This window comes from Triticum dicoccoides, chromosome 5A (genome assembly GCF_002162155.2).
Source record: "Triticum dicoccoides isolate Atlit2015 ecotype Zavitan chromosome 5A, WEW_v2.0, whole genome shotgun sequence".
Taxonomy (NCBI): domain Eukaryota; kingdom Viridiplantae; phylum Streptophyta; class Magnoliopsida; order Poales; family Poaceae; genus Triticum; species Triticum dicoccoides.
Window position 1 is genome coordinate 562672390 of NC_041388.1, and position 9096 is coordinate 562681485.

A 9096-nucleotide genomic window follows, 5' to 3' on the forward strand; every position below is an offset into this window, starting at 1 on the left:
CACTAGGAGGAGAAGGAAAAAACACAGCGATTAATATAAGGAAGAAAAAAAGGGTGACCCCTCGCGCAGATGGAAACCCAGACACGCAACCCCCTCTCTCTCGTTTCCTCTCCTCCAGCCCGACTCCCAAATCCACGTCGCCGCCGTGATTCGCCGCTGCCTCTTTCTCCGCCTAATCCACATCGCCGTCGTGACCGTTGCCGGAACAAGACAGGAGGGTGGAGGTGAGGGAGAGAGGGGAAGCTGGAGGGCGATGGAGAGAGGGGAGGTCGAACGAGGGCAGCGTGACCGCGGTGGCCGCAGGGCGAGGGAGAGAAGGGAGGCTGGACGAGGGCGGCGTGGCCGCGGTGGCTGGTTGGGTCGCTCCCTCGCTCTCGTGCAGCCGCATGTCCGACGCCATGAGAGGGTGCTCCGCGGGGTTCTTCTCCAGCGACAACGCTACAGAGTTCGGCTGTCAACAAGGTCCTCTCACGCCCCCCTTCTTCTCCCCTTGGTTAGGTTTCATATTAGTCACGCGGGTCCAATTTGTTTTCTCATATAGGTCGTCATCTTGGTCCAGGCCTAGAGCTGGCAGAGAACAAGCACGGATCGGCTACCTGGAGTCCACTTCCAAGAAATTTTGTCGGCCACATTTGAAAGCTGGATATTTCTGAGAAGGAACTAAAGGTCAATGAGCTGACGCAGTTGGGTGGCATTGCAGATATGTTGCAGCCTTGTGAGTCTGAGACTCTAAGTATAGACATACATACACATACAAGAGCAAATGCATGCATCGAGTCTTCCTCTAGAGAAGGAAATGAGGTAAGCAAATAGAATGTATCTGGAATGGCCTCATGTGGATCATCTTCATCTGCTGGGTGTTGCCATAGAGTTACATAGGCTTGGGTCCGTTTATTCTTTCCTTACTACACATCTACTCTCTAGACTTACCATACAGTTCATATAAGTCAACAAGAGTTTGAGATGTGAGGTAATTAGTGCTCAGCTCCTTTATTGTTTACTGCAGTTTACAGCCATTGTTAGCATCCATTGAATTTATTAGTTTGACAGACTATTATGTGTCACGCGTGTGCATACAATATGAATGGAATCGATCCTGAATGAACTGATCCTGCCATAGATCACGTTGTGCAGCTAAACCTCCATTTGCGATGTTGAGCCTTGCTAGCTCAATTGCTGCAACCCTTCGAATATGAATGTGGACTGTCAAATGGGTTGCTGCCATAAGTAGAGCTTTCATTTCCTGCTCCTGCAAAACAAACAATGTGGAGCGAGTTATCTAATTGTGTCGAGTCTGAAGCTTCCATGAGCAGCCCATGGTATGATAATAAAACAAGGTATTAGATATTCATATGTGCGCTTCTCTGTATTAACTACCAGAGCAAGGATTGAACCTCATTCAAGTGAAGTGTTGCTTTCCTGATTATGTCATATACATGTGATGTTTCTTGGGTTTAATGCAGGTTGCCATTTTGTTGAGATTTGTTAGTCCAGTAAGCAAACTTCAGTTTGGGTCTGCACCATGATTTCTAAAAGGTGAGGAAATCACTTGCTTGACTGCTTCAGTGCAGCTTGCCATTTTTTTTGAGATTTCTTAGTTTAGTTAGAAATGTTCAATTTGGATTTGCACCACAATTTCTAATCATTCAATGAAGGTTTGACTTTTTTGTATCCATTTATGCTGCTTCATCTACAGTGAGTTTTAAGATATATTTGATGTGGACTGCTTCATAGCATCATTGAGAGGACGTTTGAATGCGGAAAGAGTTGACTCCATTCTGCCCGTCAGTTGGTATTACCATAATCAGCTTTGCTTGAATCTCTGAATTATATGCACATCTAGATAAGGATTGTCGGTGTTTATTTTGGAGAAAATAGATTCAAAAGATATCAATTAGATAATGATTTGTCTTTCCATGTACATACTATTGTTGTATGAGATTCTTTCTACGCATAATATATACTACTTTTGGGTTTGTTACTCAGTATCTATAAACCACTCGGAATTATAGGAGTACCTCTAACTAAACAAATGGTTATTTTAAAGGTTAAACTACTGCATACTCTGGTGTCATGATCTTGTCGCTCATGTACTGGATTTAGAAATTGGAAAGTCAAAAAAAAGGAAACTAATGCTATTGACCCCAGTTAGACCATTTTGCTGAAGACTCGAAGAATCTAAACTAGCCATCACTGATGGAAGCTCTTCCTCTTTGGTGGTGGACAGAAGGAGCACGGGTGCCCGGGACGACGACAACGACAAGCCAAAGGAGACACCGTGGATTCGTTGCCCGCTTCCGCTGCTGCTCGTGCAGACTCTGCACCAACCCGGCCTTGAACTACCCCATCTTATATACACAACGCCCCCAATTTTTAGGTACGATGCCCTCTCCAGTCCCACTGTTTTCGCTGTTTAGTCTGATGATTTCCGCAGATCCGTGGGTTTCTCATGTGTGCATTTTCCCTTTATTCTTGTAGCCACCAAGGCCATGGACTGGGACCTGTGTGTTCATTTGAAGTGTTGGTTTGAGAGATTTTTGTGCCCTGACAATGAGTGAGGCACTTGTGATATTGCAAGTCCTGATACAAGGCATGTCCTCTTTTTTATCCATAAACTTTGCAATGTCCATCTATTGTACTCCCTTCGTCCCAAAATAAATGTCTCAACTTTGTACTAACTTTAGTACAAAGTTGTACTAAGGTTAAGACACTTATTTTGGGACGGAGGGAATAAGAATTACTGAGAAATATTCTCCATTGAGCATATTGCATTTGGGTCTTTGAGAAGATTTAATATTATGGAGTTTTGCTATATGGGATTATGATCAAGGTGGATTTGGGAATTTCTGATAGATTACAGTGATGCTACATCAAACCGTGCAATTTATAAATTAGACCACTTACTTAGTTTTTTTTAGAATAAGACCAATCACTTTATTAGAAAGGTAAATGTTGGCTTCTCCTGGTTGTGCTTGTAGTGCTTGTAGGACATTTTATGAGGGTGCAACGAGTTGCTTTATTATTTGTGCAACTATCTATCCGGTTCAGATTTGGAATTTTCCACATGGTTGAAAAGATTATGTAACCAAATTCCGTGTCAACACGTTAACAAATACATCAGCTTGATTTGTGCGCACAGTCCTGCCTTAAGAGGCGCCACCAGGTGGCGCCCCAATCACTAGTATCTATGAAGATCAAGTGCAAGTTGGCTTTGCCTCTGAAGGGTGGCCAAGAAGTTGTGTGACTGACTCAAAAAAATAATGCAAGTTGGCATCTCTCTTTTGTAGTACTAGCTAGTACCATGTACATACTTTGGAGTTTGGACTAACGTAGTCATGCACTCGCGTTACGTGCACGAGATTTCTAGTTTTGACAGTAATAGTGCCTCGAAAGATCAACAAACTTTACACAACGAGGTGCACCACGTGGTTGGTTGCTCGTACTAGCTAATTCATCGTTCGTAATTACTTGTAGCAGGAATGAATGTATCTAAACATATTTTTAGTTCTATATATAATCATTTCTGTAACAAGTAATTTGAGATCAAGGGAGTATATGTTAGGACACAGGTGGGTCCTGGAATATCAGAAAATCCATAAATATATCCGTGGGATTGTTTTACCGAGTGATTTTCGACTCTATCTAGATGATGTAAGTGATAGCATACAGGGTTAATACCCAGCTCCAGATTTACACACGCTCGATCCGATCAAGCACACGTCAGTGTCTCCAACAAGCAATGTCAACTTAGCAAGATTTATCTCTTTCCTTTTAGACAGCTTACCACACACACATGTCCTGAGGGGGCCGTGTGGTTAGCAATGTTTCTGTTTTTGTAGGATAATCCTGAAAGGAACGACTACTTGGTTTACTTGTCTATACCCACGCGCTCCACAAGTTTGGTGTCCCATTCAGCGTAGAGTATTATATATGGGTGTCAGTTGTGCACACCCAATAATTACTACTATCAAGGAGTATCGAATACTTGATTGTAAGCATTTAGTAGTTCAGGCCCTTTCATTTGCATTGGCATTGCTCTATGTCAATCTCATGCATCATGTCTTCATTGAATCATTAAACCATATATGTCTAACAAAAACCAACCATTGGTGGTTGGATAGTTAAGAGGTTCTGGCTTAGCATGGATCAAACTTTGTTGTCTCGCTAATGTGGATTACATGTCTTTTCAATGGAAGTCAATGTTTCCATCGATAGGAAGGCGCATGTAGACAGTAGTCATTGTAGTGTCTGTGCACGTGTGTGTACTTCTATGTTCGTATGGTGTTTCTTTTTTCCATTCCTTGTTTAGGTGTGTTATTAACAATGCGGAGTTCGCTACTAAAAGTGCATGTAATCCCCATGTGTGGTTTTTCAGTAATTAATGACAATCCTTATAGACTTATGTTTTCATTGAGATATATTTGAAGGAAAATTCATAGGCAATGCATGAAGAATATTGGACTGATTGAGGGATGAAATCCACCAACACAAATATGTGCATTGAGACTTGGTAATGAATGAAAATTCATATGGAGCAACAATTACATCAAGCTATATATGAAGATATGTTTAACGGGTGATGCAATAAGGAGATTGCATGGATTCGGAATGAGAGCCACCAAAATCTAGATATGCTCCAAGGTTTGTGATCGAGATGGATTCCATGTGATGAACAACATGTGATCTAGATGGAGTTCATTGGAGGATATCAAAGGCTTCCATGCTTAGGCTAATGACTTGAGCCATGCATGATGGATGAAGATCTTGCGATAATGGTTAAAGAGAAGAAATCTACATATGGCTTCAAGATTGGATCATGATTAGCTCATATGTTGAATAATGGTTGATCAAGTCTTGAAGCAAGTAATTCAAGTGAAGAATTCATTCTGCCACTCAAGAGATTGTGATAGAGCATGAAGAACAGCAAGTGAATGTTGAGAATAGAAACTTGTATTATTTAGGAGGCCAAAGCCAACATATATACACATACATGAGGATGTCAAAAGGCTACAGGAGAATGCCAAGAGACTGAATGCAAAAGGTCAAAAGACATCACTAACACCCCCCTCAAACTCATGGTGGATCCACAACACTGAGTTTGAAAAGGTGAAATCCATGTTGCGCTCTAGTCTGGGCCTTCATGAAGAAGTCTGCTAGCTATAACTCAGAAGGCACATACTGAAGAGCAACAACATGATCCTGCACAACAGCGCGCACACAAGAAGCATCAACGCCAATATGCATGGTAAGCTCATGCTTCACGGGATCCCGTGCAATACTAATAGCACTAGTACTGTCTGACAAAATGGTGGTAGGTGTAGTTAGGGGTGGGCATATTAACCGAGCATCGAACTACCGAACCGAAAAAACTAGGACCAAAGCCGAAAAGACCGAAACCGAGAATTCTGATCCTTAGTTCGGTCTGCACTTTGTAAAAACCGAAATTAATTTAGGAATTTCGGTCTTGTACTTTAGTTAACCGAAGTAACCGATGAGACCGATTAGATGTGCACATGGACAAATTTCTACCTAAAAGCCGGCCCACACACAGCCCAACATCTCAAGCCTTTGCTCCTCCTGTACATATAACGTACGTGCCTCCTCCAGCGGCCCATCCTACTAATATCAGCCTCATTCCCGATCGATTCCCCACTCCTTACCCTAGCCGCCAACGCGCTGCCTCTCCTTCTCCTTGCTCTAAACTCCAACGGGCGACGGTGGTGGCCTCCGACCTACGCATATCTCTTCCCTCTGATCTCCCGCCTCCTCTTCGATTGCTTGATGGTAGCATCCTTTTCTATTTCTATATGATTTGGAGCTTCTTGATGAGCTCGTGAGATCCTGATGAGTTCACGTGATAGTTCTTCCTAGTAGGATCTGATTTTTCTACTCACGGGATCTACTTCTTGTGTCTACACAAGGTTAATTTAATGATTAAGTTCAGAAGTTTGACTATTTTTGTTTTCATTCTCTGATATATCGGTCAATTCGGCCTTAACCGAGGACCGACCCGAAATCTCGGTCCCCCGAATGCTCGGTTAGCAGTTTTCCAGATCACCGATCGGTCATTCTTTTTCCAAAACCAAACTTCTTCAAAACCCGAAGAACCGGACCGAACGGTTCGGTTTAACCGAACGCCCAGTCCTAGGTGTAGTAACAGAAACACCAAGATCCTCGAGTAACCATCTTAACCAAGTCACCTCTGCCGTCAGAAGAGACATAGCTCGCAACTCAGCCTCTGCACTCGAACGGGAAACTGCAGTCTGTTTCTTTGTCTTCCAGGCAATGAGAGAACCACCAAGAAAAACACAGTAAGCAAAAACTGAACGGCGATCCGTAGGATCACTAGCCCACGTAGCACCCGAATAGGCCTAGAGCTGTAACGAGCTGGAGCGGGGAAAGAAGAGACGGGGAGAGATCGTGCCATGAAGATATCGTAGAACACGAAGAAGGTGACTATAGTGTACCGGAGTGGGAGAGGAAACAAACTGACTCAAGATATGGACAGGATAGGAGATATCTGGACGGGTGACGACGAGATAGACAAGACTCCCAACAAGATGACGATAACGTGTCGGATCAGACAAGGGCTCACCATCAGAAGCGCGAAGGTGAACATTGAGCTCCATAGGAGTCTCAACAATGCGCTCATCACTAAGAGCCGCACGAGTAAGAAGATCCTGGATATACTTTCTTGGGAAATAAAATAGCCATCAGAGGTGGAGGAAACCTCAATCCCAAGAAAGTAATGAAGAGGACCAAGATCGGACATAAGAAACTTCTCACTGAGATGGGCCTTGACAAAGGCAATGTACTCAGGGTCATCGCCAGTGATGATCATGTCATCAACATATAGAAGAAGAAGAGTCCGACCACGAGCTGAAAGGTGAACAAACAACGCTTGTTGGGGATATTACTACTGGGCGTAAACCGGCCAGGACAGGCCGGGTTAACTTCATCAGTAGTTGAGTATGTTAAAAGCCCATGAGGGCAGATGAGGGCTAAAGGCCCATAATCGGTTTAAGGCCTATAGCTATAAACCGGCGTCGGTATGTAACTTGTGTTATAAGTTAGGAATAGTGGAGACCGAACCGGACGCATCTATGAGCCGGTATCAGGACTCTGTAAACCGACGGGCGTCACCCATGTATATAAGGGGACGACCCGGCGGCGGTTCAAGGACAGACAACAACTCGAGACATAGGCGAAGCTTGTTTGCTCCCTAGTCATCGAAACACCCATCAATTCCATCACAACTAGACGTAGGCTTTTACCTTCATTGAAGGGGCCGAACTAGTATAAACTGTCTTGCGTCCTTGTGTCCGCTTTAACCCCTTCAAGCTAACCCGTCGCGATGGCTCCACGACTAAGTCCTTTCTCTAGGACATCTGCCGTGACAAACCCACGACAGTTGGAGCCCACCGTGGGGCTATCGCACGATGGTTTCCGGTTCTTGGAGGGCCGCTTTGAAGGACTCGAGGGCTACGCTGTAGGCCGGATGACTAAGAGTCGTCGCGGCAAACTTTACATTGACAACGCAGGCTGGGGCCCCGAGGCCGGCTCAATTGAGTACGGGTATCGGGTCCCCTTTGGTAGCATTCACGTTTTCATTGGCAAGAACGGTGAACTGGGCCCTGAGCTGGACATCTGCACCGACCTCATCGAGACGGCTTAGCGTGCGCGATCCGCCCGGGTTAAACCGGCCATGAAGCGTGCCTTCGTGGGAATGATCCGTGGAGGGAGTTATGAGGATGGATCGGAGCTTCGCGGGGCGACTACCGTTCGTTCCGGTGACGAATCTTCGACCGGAGAAACCGAATCTCTTTATCAGCTACAAGATGGCTGGATTGAGAGCTGTTCCGATGGCGACAGTATTCCGGACCCCTCTGATCTGCCTAACCGGGTTGGAATATTCATGACCGGAACACAAGCAGCGCTTCACTCTTCGACAGCCGCGGCAACGATCTCCGGTTGCAGCAACGGCTGCCAGGGCAGGAGGCCCCGTGCGCCCGCCGGCTCAGGTTCTATCAGAACTATTTGATGCGTTGGCTGTGCTTATGGCAGAAGTTAATCCGCCAGATTAGGACGCTCACAACACGGAGATTGCAAAGGTAAAGGAACAAATCACCCAGGCCAAGACGGATCTGGCGGCGGAGGACACCAGGATGGCCGCAGAGTGGGCCGCCTTAGACGCACAGTCCTACAGGCTTATGTTGGACAGTCATGAGGAGGAAACACCGGTCCCGCTTACCTCCAGTTTTCGAGGCCGGAGACCTTTTCAACACTCCAGGGCCAAGAGCCAGCAATCCGCTGGAGGGGAACCGGGCAGAAGCCCCTGGGGCCGGTGCACCGGTTCAGCCCCGTCAGATGGACCCGCCTCGTTAAAACACCGTTATACCTCAGGATGCTTTAACACCTCCGTGTCACTACTCCAACCCAATGGACAATCTTGTTGCCGCTGCTGCACGACTGGAGGCCATTCCAGTTGAAGGTGACTCGCCGCAAGCAGTAGAGACGCGACGGGTCAAGGAACTTCTGAGGACAGCTTTGGCCCAACAGGAGGCGTACTCGTACAGCCGCGACCGGATCCACTCAACCCCCCGTCCAAGCCGGAGCTATAGCAGACATATGGATGAACCAGCAGTGTCGAGTAATGAACGACGTGGAGCACCCCGTGGTAACAACCCGACGGGTGCTGCTGATGACGCTCAGGAAGTGGTGAACCGGGCCCGAGCGCGCAGGGAGGCCGAGTTAGCCGCACAGCATCAGGCTCGGCAGCTCACGCCGATTCGTCCAACCATTTCGGTCGAACCTGGTGTTACTTCTAGTTCTTTGGGGGTGCCTTGCCTCGTCCCCGCTTTACGCACCGTGCGCCTACCCAAGGATTTCAAAGGCCCACGCAAGGTACCAAATTATACGGCGGATCAACCACCAGAGACATGGGTAGAGAGCTATGAGATGGCCATGGAGATGCTTGATGTGGATGAGACGGCGTGTGCGAAATACTTCACCATGATGCTTGAAGGAACGGCCCGTACATGGTTAAAAAGCTTGCCCACTAATTCTATCAGTTCATGGGCCCAATTACAAGCCCGG

General features: G+C 46.2%; 1 long non-coding RNA gene across 1 annotated transcript; it reads left to right on the forward strand.

Annotated features, from left to right (window-relative positions):
* The first annotated feature begins 273 nt into the window (after positions 1–273).
* LOC119297878 lies at positions 274–3013 on the forward strand. The gene is made up of 7 exons (XR_005145748.1): positions 274–462; positions 560–801; positions 1121–1337; positions 1464–1536; positions 1697–1792; positions 2228–2377; positions 2479–3013. It is a non-coding gene; the product is annotated as an uncharacterized LOC119297878 (long non-coding RNA).
* The last annotated feature ends 6083 nt before the right edge of the window (positions 3014–9096 follow it).